The 15,414-nt window shown below is 35.8% G+C and overlaps 1 protein-coding gene across 2 annotated transcripts in view; it reads right to left on the bottom strand.

The window, feature by feature from the left end:
• MLLT3 (MLLT3 super elongation complex subunit) overlaps positions 1-15,414 on the bottom strand; it is a 261,128-nt gene that overhangs the window by 19,960 nt on the left and 225,754 nt on the right. The window lies entirely within an intron of this gene.

Genomic DNA, 15,414 nt, shown 5'->3' with positions numbered 1-15,414 from the left:
ATTATGTCAAAAACACTAACACAGGAGAGTCAGGGGGTCCTTTTTGTTTTGTCCACCATAGTTTTACTAAATGCAGAAACAAGAATGTAAACTCAAGGATGAAGAGATAAACACCTGGGTGTTACATGCGGTAAAGAACCTGGCTTTGATTTCACTCCCATGTTTACTGCTATCCAGATCTCTTTCTAAAAGATACCTTGATTACCCTTTCTGCAATGTTTGATTGACTCAGCTGCTTAAAACATAGTGGTAATGAGGCCAAGGTCATTAGTTCAATCGCATTATGAGCCAGTTAATTTCACTCTGATCCAAGGCCATGACCCAACCCTAACCTCATTCATCCACAGTTCACAAACAGAGGCCAATATTCACAAGGAGACCTGGCCAAGTCCCACAAATGAGTCAGGGGAAAATGTTGCCACTACTGAAAACAAAACAAAACAAAACAAAACAAAGCAAAGCAAAGCAAAGCAAAGCAAAACAAAACAAAACAAAACAAAACAAAATAAAACAAAACCAAACCAAACCACCCTTTAATTCCACAGCCTACTGATGCAGGGAAAGCGTGTCATACACATACCCCATTCTTTCATTCTCAGTGAATTCTCCTCATCCTTTAATACCCAGAACAAATGCCACATCCTCCTTAACCCACCCAACTAATTCACAGCTCTCTTCTTTCTCCAATCCCACTAAAATATGGATCGTCTCTGTGCTTATCAGATATGCTGCAGTGTTATGCTACCTCTGACGTGTGTCTTATCTCTCCAGTAGAGTGCCAGCACTTAAAAAAGCAGGGGTTGGGGGGGTCTCTCCTGTGCTTCTTGTTACCCCCTGGTACTTAACATAATGCATTGCACATAGTAGGCACTCTATATCTGTGACTGAAGGCAGCACATTAGGTCCTCTGTTCCACTGTCCGCCAGTTTTTGAGGTTTTACAATAAATAAAGATGGGAAGAGCAAATACCTGGACAGAATTGCGCAAACAGATCATAATATCACCACACTTGAATTTTATATATTTAAGGTCAAATTTATTTGAAAATAACTTAATCATATTGATAAATTTGGTTGTAAGAGTGGGCTATTTCTATCCCACTTCTAATTGTGCTCATAGTCTCAACTAGATACTCATGTTATTTGAGAAATATCTGAGGTCTTCTCATGTACAAGACACATCTTTCTACTTTGCTCAGTAGGTGACCAAGTGGACCGGGGCCACGCGGACAAACTAAGAGCATAATCAGAAGCGACTAAATGAGGATGAAAACCTCAGTTCTGTTTATACTGCAGTTTCTCACCACTGATTTTTCATCTCCCCTCCCAGCACTGAACCCCCACCCCCTCCTCTCCAAGCAACACCAAACTCCACAGACGAAGACACAAGGAAGCACTTTCAGGCATTCCTAATGCACACTTCACATCCTCAGGCTGGATGGGAAAACAGGTGTCAGCAATCTACCACTCATTCTGCAGGAAAAGAGCCAGACAGGATCTCTAATGAGCAGCAGGCGGCCCCCCAACCCTTCACCACGGCGAGATTTACTTGAGATCTGCAGTACAATGTCCTACACAGTGCTGTTTGCAGCCCACAGAGAAGAGTCGGTCTACAAGTACACACGCCTGTGTGAGGTACTCTTCATTTCTGTTGAGTGTCTCTTCCACTGTGAGCCACAACGGTGAGTTACACAACTGAGAGGGCATTCAGTTAGCATTTCTGTGCAATGCCAGCTGCAAAACATTTCTCCCGCGGTCCACAGAGTACTCCTTTTCCTCTCCACGTTGCTCTTTTCAGCCATGAAAAGTGTCTGCAAATGGTATTATTTTGATAGCTCTGGAAACCATTTGGGAGCCAAGAAAGAGGTTTCCTTACAGTGAGCAGAGAGAGCTCTAATTCCCCATCCTGCCTGACCAGTACACGTTGCACTGGACTTAAAGGAGCCGTTCTGCCAGAGCTGTTTGCTGAGAGTGACATTAATTTGAGTAGCAAGAGAGGGTGATGGTCATCTCTCCAACTACCGCACGGTAAACTGGACCCATCTGTCTCAAGCATCATGCCAACGCCAGAACCTGCAGGCAGCGTTCTTTTAGCTTCCTAACCATAAACTAGGTTAATAATTCCACAGTTGCTAACCATTAGAAAACTGACAAAGAGTAAGAAATATAATACAATTGGAGAAAAGGGCTTTTTATTCAACGTTTATAATTAACACTCTGCCTCATCCGTAAAGCATTTAAGGAGGTTTGCAATAGAAGACACATTATTCAATGAGACTGTTCAAATAGAAAGTTTAAAGCAACAGAGGTGGATAGAGAAGGATAAAATGTGGAACGATGGGCAACAAATTCCAATGTCCTGGAAACTTTTTTTAAGCCAGGACAGGATTTGTGAAATTTTGGAGGAGACCTTGGAGATAATCGAAGGAGTGATTCTCACACTTTCAAGGGCATTCAAATCACCCGGAGGACTTGATAAAACACAGACTGCTGGGCCCCACCCCAGAGTTGGATTCTGTAAGTGTGCGGGAGGGAGGAGAACCTGGAGTTCTCACAAGTTCCCAGATGCTGCTGATGCTGCTGTACTGGGACCAACCAGACTTTGGGAAACACTGATCAAGGACCCAGAGATTCACAGCTATGGATACGCATGAGCATCATTGGGAGGATTCTACACATGAGGAGACTCCGATTCCACAACATGGTGTGGAGATCCAGGCATGGTTATATCTGAAAAGCTCAACAAATGATACTAACGAAAATTCCTGGTTGAACACCACTGATACTAGGTTAATTGCTTTTTTTTGCCTAAGTGCAAAAAAAACCATGTGTTTGAAAGAATCTTAAATTTAAGAAGGCATAAAAGAAATAAGAAAAGTATCATGAGAAAACTAAAAACTTATTGATTTATCCAGAGGTAACATCCCGGCATACTCTCCAAAGGGATTTGCAAGAAAGCACCCTGACGGAACACAGTTACCACTCAATAAAAACATTTATGAAGCATGTACAATCATGTCGTGGTGGATGGACCTTAAACTAACCTGCTGACCAGGACAGAATTCAACTACCGTGTTTCCCCAAAAATAAGACCTAGCCAGAAAATCCGCTCTAATGCGTCTTTCGGAGCAAAAATTAATATAAGAGACCCGGTCTTTTTTACTATAAGACCAGGTATAACAACATAACATAACATAACATAACATAACATAACATAACATAACATAACATAACATAACATAACATAACATAACATAACATAACATAACATAACATAACATAACATAACATAACATAACCGTTAACTGTTCGAGAAGTCATTCTGCTACTACATGAGGCTGACACAGTCTTACACTTTATCAAGTCCAACAAAACAGAACTGCAGCTCACTTTAAGTGAAGCCTGTATTTTATTTTTCAAAATCAGTTTTACCCTCTAAAAACACAAATCAAGGATGATTGTATAAACTAGGAAAGGTTATTTGCTTTACAAAAAATATTCACAAAAACAGGGCTAGATTAAGACCTTTATAGGCCCTAAGGATTGAAAAGATTATGGTATCCTCCTTCCCTGTGTGTGTATGTGCCAAAACCTAAGCGTAGAGAACTTCAATTAGGTTCTGATTCTTCCCCTTACTAATTTGATGCTTGCTTTTGAAATATCAAAGTTCTCCCCACTAAAAAAATATTTGCTTCTTTTTACTGATGCCCTAAGCACAAGCTTAAGCTGAACTACTAAGTAATCAAATACTAGACATGAAGTTTCTTTAAATGGTGACCTCCAGTGACAAACGTATATATAGGCTTATGAATCGCAAATCCGATTGCTTGCTAGTGTATGCTTTTGGGACAATAACTTAAGCATTGGTTTCCTCACAGAGTGAGGGCACTGAACCTCACGTAGACGTGGTAATGTTAAAATGATAAGGTAAAAACTCCTAGCCCACTGCTGTTGTAATAATAGCTAATCAACCTTTGGTTGCTGCTATTATTTACAAATGATCTCAAACTCTTCTATTGCCTAAAACAAGATATATCTTTACTACCAAAACAATGGGCCTACCAAGATTTGCAATGCAATCTTCAACAATAAATGGCTATGCAAAATCATTTTGTAATGGATTTTCTACGGAGGATTATTTTTGTCCAAGACAAGTGAAAAATCCCACGTGTTTACAACTCCTGGACGTTAAGTGTTTCAAAAGAGAACACCTGTCAAGGTGGGTCACCGGAGAAGGCTTGTAAAACCTGGCATTGTTTCTTACATTGGAAGCAAACTTTCTCCTTAGGTAATCAGAAGACAGGAGTTGTTCCATCCCTTCAAATAAACAACTATATTCATGAACAGAATTTCAAGTTGATCTTTAAAACAATCAAAATAAAAAGGGAGAGAATAATACACACCTTTCATCAGAAGAAAGAAAGAATACAGTAAACAAGTAAAACAGAAATTATTTTAGACACATTGCTACATTTTCTTCATAAAATGTATACCTCTTTTAGAAAAAGAAAACATATAGCCTGCAATAAAGATTATCTTTTCTTTGCATAAATATCCAGAAAGACTGGGTCAATGATGAGTATTACTCAGAGAAGAAAACACAAATATAATATACTTTACATTCCTGTTCAGTTTTCATGCGTGACTGAAGTACTACGTCTCCTGTTTAGCCCTTCCTTCATGAAAATACAATAGTCACTGACATTTTTTTTTTTTGCCTAGCATTAAAAATCATTTTTAAGGAATGATGGATGTTAAGTAACTAAAGTTATTGTGATAATCGTTTCACAATATATACATGTATCAAATCATTGTTATATACCTTAATATGTCATATGTTAATTATATCTCAATAAAACTGAAAAAAATACTATCTCATTTAGTTTCTCTTTTATAAGAAACAGGTAATCCAACTCAATATTAAAATATACATTTAATTTTAAAGAAAAATGACATAACATCCATTATGAAAAATTGTGGGAAAATGTTCTTGATCACATGAATGCACTCTACCAATCCATTAATAGGTAATATATTGTGAGAGCTATGTCAGTAAGAGGTAAGGTCAAAGTTAAGCAAAGAAACAAGTATTGAAAAGTTATAAAATAACACATTAGGGTAAATTAATCTGAAAAGATCAATGTAAGAGTAAATTGTCAAAAGGCAGAAACCTCAGAACTTTTATAGTCATTTGGTGTTACATTAGTAACTGCTTCCCAATAAACATGCCAGAAGTACAAACCTTTATTATATAGAAAGGTATATGAAAATAAGACTGAATAAACATTTGTCAATAACCCTCACCTCTTAATGTATCTTTGTGTAGCTCTTTCATAGTCTTTATTTCATTTGCGCTACTGTGAGAAAGGCAAGTGTTATGGACTGAATTGTGCCCCCCCCACCTTCATTCATGTTGAAGTCCTAACCCCCACGTGATAGCATTTGGAGGTGGGGCCTTTGGAAGGTAGTCATTAGGTCTAGATGAGGTCATGAGGGTGGAGCCTTCACAATGGGATTAGCGCTCTATTTAGAGGAAACACCAGAGAGCTTGCTCCTTCCCTCCTCTCCCCCATATAAACATACAGTGAGAAGGCAGCCAGGTTAAGCCAACAAAAGGATCCTCACAGGGGAACAGGAATAAGCTAGCACCTTGATCTTGGACTTCCCAGCCTTCAGAACTGTAATAAATAAATTCCTATTGTTTAAGCCACCCAGTCTATGGTATTTTGTTATAGCAGCCCAAGCCGACTAACACAGCAGGACTCATCTTTTCACCCCCATCTTATTGATGCTGAAACTGAAGCACAATAAGATTAAGTGACCAGTGGGCATTTTGGTTAATTAGAACCAGGTTTTCTAACTTCTAGTCCAGTGCTCATTCTGCTACACCTATTAGCTTTGAAAAAATGCAATTAATTTGAAGCAGGGTTCGGAACACACTAACACTCGTTTATAACACTAGTTTCAGGGAACAAAATTTTCTGTCACTGTGAAAGATGTACTGAATAGCCTACCATTCCTAAGTGACATCTCCTGATTGGCACCCAAAGCAAACCAGTGGTAAAACAACACACTTCATCCCTGGGTCTGACTGTGTCTGTATCTATTGCTTCTAACATTTCTCCAATCAATACTACAATGGATCCTGGCTTCCCACCTCACTAATAGTTTTGTTTAAAAAAAGCAAGAAAGTTTCTCTCGTGAATTGTCCAAATCCTCTTGACATTGGCACTGATCAAAAGGGCTGACAAGCCCATCAGGCAACTCACTACAATCATTTATTTTATTTGCCTTCAGAAGCTATCTACTCTTTTCCCCCAACCCTTCTATACAGTTTCCATAACTCCCAGGAACAAAACAGATTTCATGCTTTAAATAACTTGCCAACAGCTCTTTCTTTGAAAACAAGGGTGAATTTGGGGATAGGACACTGGAATAGGAAACTGCAACCTTTACTGCTGGACAGTTACTTAAGTCTATGACCATGGGGAAGACACCACATCTCTCTTTGGCAAACCTTCTCCATTTGTAAGTATTATGACAACTTGAATGAACTTGATGTTAAATTAGAATTGTGCGTGTATTTAGCCTCTTGGGCCCTTATATTATCAAAAGCTATTGCGCCTGTCATTTTCTGGTAAGAGCAAGATCCTAAGAATTACCCTTCTTTACTGTTAGCAAAACAGTATGTTATGCTCAAAACACTGTTATATTTTCGTCTTACAGACAAAATTATCCTGGATGCAAAGATAACTGGCTTTATACCGAGGGGCCTCTGTTTTTACAATTGCATTTGCTTCCTTCGCTATTATTGTCATCTTCACTGTTATTAAATCCTGTCATCATTTGTACCCATCACTCCCTGTCTGAGAACACGAAATCCCATTAGGAAATGAAATGGCCTTGGGGAACAAGGATCTATAAATCTTTCCATAAGATCCTTTTCCACACTTAGGGCTGGCTATAATTTTCTTTTAGCTTCCTCTCTGTTAAACAGAGGAGTCTCAAGTCTTTTATCTCTCATCACCAGTTGTACTTTGAAGGCTGCTACTGACCATCGTGGCCAGAACATGTGATCTTTCAAAAATCCAGTTGTCGCAAGATGGTGTTATGTGCCAGATGTGTCCTTAAAATCACTTGCTCATTAAGAGCTTTAGGAATGAGAAACTATGTGGAAACAGACCATTTACAGTTGCACCAACCTATAAGCGTGTTACCATTCCTTGAGCAAAGACTACAAGCATACAAGTTGAGTTTCACAACCAGCCATTACAAACAGCACTTAGTTGTAATATCAGATCTATCTTTTAACTGGCCTTCTTTTTCTCTTTTGTGTGTTTTCAGGGTGGTGAGTAGAGAAAGGAAAAAGTTACAAGCGAAAGGGTTTCGAGCTGTAATGCTTCACGAAAGAGAAATAGGAAGAAAAAAAAAGTGTCTTGATAGAATTGGCCCATAATTAACTGTTATTGAAGCTGACCAATGAACATCAAAACACCACTGCTCATCAGTTAACAATAAGATACTGAAACTATTGTCAGAACAACTATTCAGTTACTTTTGAAATAATACACCTGTGTGGAGCAAAAGAAGCTTGAAATAATGGAAGAGTATTATTATATCCTCTCTATATAGAAGGGCACTGTTGAATTGAATCAAGTCCTAAAAAGTACACTGTATGTGGTTATAGCTCTCAGTTTTGGATTCTAAAATTTAAAATATTAAAGTAAATTAAATAAAATGAATTCAGGGTATATAAAGGTGGTGATTAATTGAAATGAACTAAAATATAAATACACCTCAGGACATCATCTTGACAAGACATTTAACTGCATTTCCTTATTAACTTTAGACCTTTTTAAAAATAGCTTACTTTAAAATGGTGACAGAGCATTTGAATGACATCAATAGAATCTTTATAGACTTATGCAAATGTCAAGAAGATTTATTAATCTTTTGACTTAGAGCATTTTCCCCTTTAAACATGAAGCTTAGATTTACTATCATTGCAGCAGCATCAAGAGTTCACTTTTATTTGCTAAGACCTTATTCCTATGGTCCTTTCACTTCCAAAATAACCAAAATCCACTGGGAAATCCAGATTTAAAACTGTCCAATCATCATCAGGTAAAAAATGCAACATTTCTCATTATCAGTCTATACAATACAGATTGTAGATAGTTGCAAGGATTATTTCTTTACAAGCCTTGTATCTTCCTCATTAGAATAACAGTACATTTTCCAGGTAACACCCTGGAGCCCTTTCTTCTGGATCAGGGCACTCCAGAGTTCCTTGGGTGTGGGTACGCACATATGTGTGCACAGATGTACATAAGAGAATCCATAAAGGTAAAAGAAAATAATGGAACCTTTATTCATGTTTATTGTGTGTCTCTTTCTTTTAAATTTTCAAATTTTTGTAAGTACTTTCTTGTTCATAATATGTTAGTATGGCTATTTCTATAATTTGGAAATGTACATATATTGGGGATAAACGTTTCCTAAAAGAGATGAGTTTTAATATCAACTCTACAGACAATTATCAGCTTTAATTCTATAACTTACCTGCTCAAACCTTAATTACATCACATAGATTTCAAATTCTGGAGTGATATGGTCTCAATATATAAGGCAGTGTTATTACAATTTACTCAATGGCTATCCAGATTTTTGTATTTTTATAACATTTTATGCTCAAAATTGACTTAGAAGTTAAAATTTTAATTTTTAAGGTAAGTAGAAATACTATAATAAAGTTCCTTATTAAATAAGACATAACAAAAACTTATTTAAAAGATTTTAAAGTGCTCATAGATGTTAAAACAAAACCCAACTCAAAACACTTTCTATGACCTGTGTCTCTTCCCCCACAGAAATTTCAAATTGTCTTCATTTGTGGCTCTTTTTGAGGTGCCAATTTTATAGTGTTGGCTGAAAATTATACAATATTAATTAAGTGACACTGAAATTTTTATAAACAGCTTAACATCTAAATATGCTGTAGTTACATTCACTTCTATTTAAAATGTCAAATACTAATAAAAAGTTTATAAAAATAAAACAATTTTTAAGAAGTCCCTCTATCTTAATGAAAATAAACTGAAACAGCAAAAACACCACACATTTAAGAGGCTGTTTTCCTGTGAAAACATCCCGAGGTAGATTTTTTGTTTTGTTCTCAATGTACCCCTTTTAAAAATGTGGTATTTAGAATTAGCACATTCCCTATTGGTAATATTAGAGTCTTGTCAAGAATTGGAGGAATGCTACTGCTTATAGGCTCTAAAGGAACCTACATTTCCATGCACACATCTTATATAAGCCCAACAGTTGCTTTTCTTCATAAATCAATCTATTGTTGCACTTCATAATGAGAAGGCAGATTTACTGCCTTTTACCGCCTTTTCTCACCATCAGAAAGATGGCTATTTGGGTAACAGAACGTTTCTCTTCTTCAAGGGTGTTTGGGATTAGGGAGGCAGGGGCAAGAACCTTTAACATCTGCTCCCTTCAACTGAATGACACCTCCAGTTCTCACAGCCGGGATGTTGAACAGCAAATACTCGTAAGTTGATAAAATTCTCTAACTTGAAGAAGCACAACACTTTCAATACACCAAAACACATCTCTAAAACACACATTTGGGATTTGAAGGTTATACTGTAAAACTGTGGAACATATCATTTTGATTGCTAACACTGTAATTCAAATGCCATAAAATCATCATCATAGTTAGAACAATGGGAGTTTCGAATAAAGGCCTTTGATTCCATCATCTTGAATTTTCCCTAACCCTAAAAACAAATCTAAAGTCTGCCTGGTAAGACTTTAATTATATGTTTTCTCAGTATTGTGCAGTAATAACAAAACAGTTTTTTATAGAGACTTACATTCTTCTGTTTTTATTTATTTATCTTTTTTTTCCCTTAGGGAGAAATATTTAAGAATTGGGAACTTTAGACTTTAATTTAAAACTAAGAGAAAGGCACTCGTCAGCATTTAATTCCTAACCACCTGCCTTTTAAACACACACACACACATACTTACCCACTCACTAGTTATGCTGCACATTCTTAGCAAGTAAGTAGATCTTGATGGATCTAAACAGAAGTTTCAGTGATCATAGTTCTACTTTTGGAAACACAGCTATCTTTAAACAGGCCTCGTGATTCCTACCAGCAAATGCAATCAACCATAAATTAAAAGTAAATAGATACCATCCAAAACAAAATAATTAAAGTAGGGCAGGTACTGGATTCAGGAAGAACCTCTATTTTTTAAGAAAACTAAATTACATCTTCTGTCTTTGAATATGGAGTATTGCCTGGTGAGTGAACACTTCTTGTTACTTCGGGCTATCTTTTGTCACTTCAGCAATGCTTTCTGACAGTTTTACAGGCTGCTATCCCAAGGACTTCAGTATTTATGGCCTTTATTCACTTGGGCATTCTGCTCTTATCCACTGGTTACTAATCACTAAATAGATTTTTTTTTTATGAGACTGAAATTAGCTCAAAGGATTGTCCTTCAAGAATGGCAGCTCAGGACAGCACCGGCTAGAGTTCTCCTCGGCCTCTCTCTTCCTTACTCTCCTCAATTTTCTCTTCCTTACAGACAAGTTAATGAGGGTTTAGAGCCACGCTGTTCAATTAGAGCAGCGACACAAATGATTTACAGCATTCTTAGACGATGGTTTGGAACTGTTTCTGAATTGATCCTCAGAAACTCATTCAATTTCAATATTTCAAGAATGATCGAAAAGCCTAAACTTGTTTTTAATCTTCATAAAACAACCGCATTTTCTACTCAGAATTATTATTCAGGAAAAGCTCAATTCTATAAACCTCACTATCCACACGTGTGTAAATGTTTCAAATATATACATTATATTTAAAGTTCTGGAACATTTAGTTTATAACATGGCATTCAAATTTCTCTCTACCCAGCAAAGGTTACTTACTACCTTTTTATCCACTACATTTAAAAGACCATGTGCTGAAAAGCAAAGAGAAAACACAGAGTCTTCTTTCCACTTAATTGCATTTGACTTAAACATCTCCTAAGAGATTGGTTTTCATGTCATGAACAATGTGAAATGTGTAATAGATCACATCCTCTTTACCAGCTGGCTGCTAGAAACTTGAAAGTCAAATTAGTCTGGAAAGTGGTGTTATCTTATAAACTGAAAATTTGAAAGAAAACTAGAAATATTGACATTATTATTCTTATAATTGTCCTGGTGAACTGAGCAAATTGCACAATTCCCTGAGTGTGGGCTGAGCAACGGGGGGAAGGGTGAAAGAGGGAGGGAGGGAAAGGAGAGGGGTGACTAGCTTTGCAGGAGCACGAAGGCTCCGCTTACTGCTTTAGGATAGAATTTACTAAATATGACTCTTCTTGGAATGAAAGGGATTTATTCTGATCAGCTTCTGTTTTCTCTGAAATTACACTGGAATGAACACATTTAAAAAGGAAATATTCAAAAAAAAAGTTTCTTAAACCTTTAGATATTTCCATGTCTGGGTAAAAACAGTATGTTCTACCCCATGAGAAAAACAATTTTAATTTACTGAGATTAGCATTTACTTGAAATTACTTTGCCTATTTACATATAACAAACTATTTGGACATCAAGTGATTGCATTTAATTTTAGAGACCTATATGATAAATTCTCCTTCACTACATACAGTTCCAGGAAAATTTATTCTGCCAATGAATGTGCAGGTTTTGATATTCCAAATATAAAACTACGTAACTCTCATATTTCTCTAAGAAAAAAGTTGCAGACCTTATTGTCCATGTATAAAATTTGCCTATCTCTGAATTAATGCTATGCTGTGTTCTTTAAATTTTGTTAGTACTTATTTCAGTTTATATTTGTCATATATATAATCTATAAGCCAAATTCTATTCAAACAGACATATAGTATAAAATAAACTAAACATTAAAACACGTACATGTGTAAGAATTTACATAGCAATAAATTTTTAACAATAAGATAGTTTCTCTAGGATTATTAAGAATACTAAGGAAATAACACTTTAATGAGCAATTTAGTGGTAACTAGTTTTTTTATCCAATACTCTAGTGGTTAGATGACAAGGGGTGTTCTGTTATTTTTAGTAAGTCAAATTTTACACTGTTTGCTTTTATATCTAAAAATATGTGAATGTGTAAAGAAAAACATTTTGGATATATGGCTTTTCAAAATATGATAAGCTATATAATTATGACAAAATGAATAGTATTATTCTTTCCTAAATAAAAAGATTCATTCTGATTAGTAAGATATTTATAACTCTAATCCTTAGCTTCGCTAAGAAAATAAAAGGAAGTCTATAATATTACAATCATGAATAGAAAACTTCAATTTCTTTAATATGTATTTCAGCAATTTCTGGGTAGATAAAATATGTCTAAATACTTTGAAGTCAGAGGGAAGGGGTATCTTTTTTCTACCTTAAAGAACTCTGGGGGGGGGGGGAAGGGGCATGGAAATGCATATACAGACTCTATTATATAATGAGGTATTATAAAATCATACCTCCTCTTTTATAAACATGTTCTCTAATTTTTTATTAACGAGATTAAAGCATGCTATATGCAAATTAGTGATCTAAAACTAACAAGGTTTTCCTGAATTCTTCTGTACACTGAAACCCTCTATGTCTTTTACTTATATCATCATCCACTTCTTTTGCTACCTTGTATAATATCCTAGAAGCTATCTTTCCTATGAAGTTATTGCTCATGGTAAATAAACTTTACATACTGCTGGCCTTTAAATCCAAGAAATACAGCAAGCAAAGAAATCCTCCTCACCTTATTTAAAAGAAAACAGCGTAGCCCTCAGGAAAACAGAAGTGCCCCAAAGTTCATGTTTGTCAGCAAGGAGTTGAGAGCTGTTAAGAATGATCCTCTTGAAAAGAAAGAAGTCTCCTTAGGCACCCACATGTATATTTAGATTAGATTGGCAGTTTAAATGACAGCAAACACATGGTCATGATTTCTCAATTGCTCATTCATCCAACACACACACACAAGCTAATCAGAAGCAAACATCCATCTCAAACTGTTTGAGAAACTAGCTTCTTCCATCTGATACTACTGTATGTGTGGTAAGCATACATTCTGCTAGAGAGATCAGATGTCAAACACTAAACTATCTCTCCTAGTATACCAGATCTTGAATCACATTGGTGTAGTATTCCAGAACATTTCCCCAAAGTCAGTCTGATTTATCAGCTGAAGTCAGTTGAGTAAACTTCCTGCTCTATCTAGCCTGCAGAGTTTTATGAAGCACATTGTAAAGAAATGACCAAGTAAAGGTTCCAGGATTGGTCTGTCTTATACGTATTTTAACCGTTTTAAGACCTGTGTTTTAGGAATATTTTAACTGTAAAACCTGCCCATCCTGTCAGTAATAGCATACACTCCATAAACAGGGCAAAGTCACTACAGAGGATCACATGTTCTTGTGCAAAAAAAGAGGAGCAGAGTTAAGAGATACCAAGCATGAACTTTAAGCCCCTATTCATTACTGGGGCTCCAGTAACATTTTCCAGTAAACAAGAAAAAACAGAGAACACAGAGGGCACTATTTGGAGGCTGCTATGGACAACTGCTGTGTTGTATGTATCTTCATATGTACATATGTGTTGTACATATGCACACATCGTGAGATTCATATATATATTAAGATGTAATAGTGAGATGTAGAAAGCCAAATGCGCTACAATAGAGGGAAAGTTTTTTAAAAAGGCAAAAAACCTAAAATAACTATATTTTACTTGTGAGATGAATTTTGCACTAAATCTAAATGTCAAATACTTTGAAAACTCAAGATTAATATGAGGGTAAAGGTGGAAATAATGGAATAATAAAATTATTCAGAACCCATGTTTTGGAAACATCAGACCTGGTTTAAATTCTGATTCCACCACTTGCTAGCTGTGTGACCTTAGCCAAATAACATTATCTCTTCAGGTGTCAGGTTCTCCATTTTTCAAGTGGGAAAATGGAATTAATAACAGCAATCATTCATATAGTTACTATGAGAATTAGATAATGCAAGTAAAGTATTTAGGACACAACATGGAATAAATGATGACTAAATAATTAGGTACTATTATCATCAATAAGAATAACCATGAAAGTATGATATAAGAAAAGTCATGTTTGAGTCCATTTGGTTTGTTCACCCTCTTCCCCTGTGACAGTCTTCCCTAAAATATATTTGACATTTCAAGAAAAAAAGGCCATGACCTTTAGACTGATCCAAAATTTATTTTCCCTCAAACCTGTCTTGGAGCAGGAAGCTGATAAAATGCCTCGGTCAATGCCTCATATGTAAGACATTCTAGAAAAGACTTCTATAGCAACAGAATACACAAAGAATAAAATTAAAATGTAACTGTTAATCTAAGTACAAATCATCTACAGGCAAGAAGTGCCTGGTCAAGTAATAATTAAGAATTCACAGAAAAAAAGAAAGTGGAATTTATGTAGGGCATTCCCCTCACTGAGCCCCAAAAGCTTTTCCTCCTATGGAAAAATGTGGGCCCCAAGAGTCTCAAGAAAAAGATCCACTTAAAGAAAATACTAATACCATAATACTGTTCTTGACATTTCATCTCAATTTTGCAGACATATATACTTCTGTCATATGTTAACTTGTCTTAGTAGTAAAAAGACAAAAAACAGATGGATTCTGCTGGCTTAATGGCAGAAATATGTGTCCTGTGGTTTTTGCTACTTTACAAAAGTATTACAAAGGAATTCAGAAGTGGGGTGAAACCTCAAACTTAATTGAAACTCCTTTATGTTGTCTGACAAATTAACATTGTAAGTAGCCTTTATTATGAAACATCTGCTCGTGTGGTATCATCAATGTCAAATTATTTCCCTTTTTTCTTTAAAAACCACAATCACTACATGCAGTTCCTACATGCCTAGAAAGAGGTTTTGTTATACAGTAAGTCCTCACTTACCGTCATCAATAGGTCCTGTGACTTTTAGCGAAACAACATATAACCAACCAATTTTACCATAGGCTAATTATATAAACAAGAGTTAAGTTCTTACAGCATCTCATTAACATTATAACAAAATAATGTTGAATGAAATGACACTAGTGGAGGACCTGCTGAATACTGAACAAAGTAAATTTGATGTACTTGAGAAATAAGATTTCCAATGTTCATGCTATTCAAAAACTTGTTTTTAATGTTTGTCTCTACCTATTATTAAAATGTAATATATCCTAACACAATTATCATCAATCAGATGCAGGTGTTGGATAATTACATTAGGATCAACACTACAGGCAAATTAAGATTTCTTCCCATGTGATGGAGTTCTGATAAATATCAATTCCTTGGTTTACTGAATCCTGAAGATCAAAAGGCCCTGCATAT

Source organism: Rhinolophus sinicus, linkage group LG04 (assembly GCF_036562045.2).
Source record: "Rhinolophus sinicus isolate RSC01 linkage group LG04, ASM3656204v1, whole genome shotgun sequence".
Lineage (NCBI taxonomy): Eukaryota > Metazoa > Chordata > Mammalia > Chiroptera > Rhinolophidae > Rhinolophus > Rhinolophus sinicus.
Note: the sequence above shows the minus strand (reverse complement) of the source record. Positions and strands in the feature narration are given on the sequence as shown.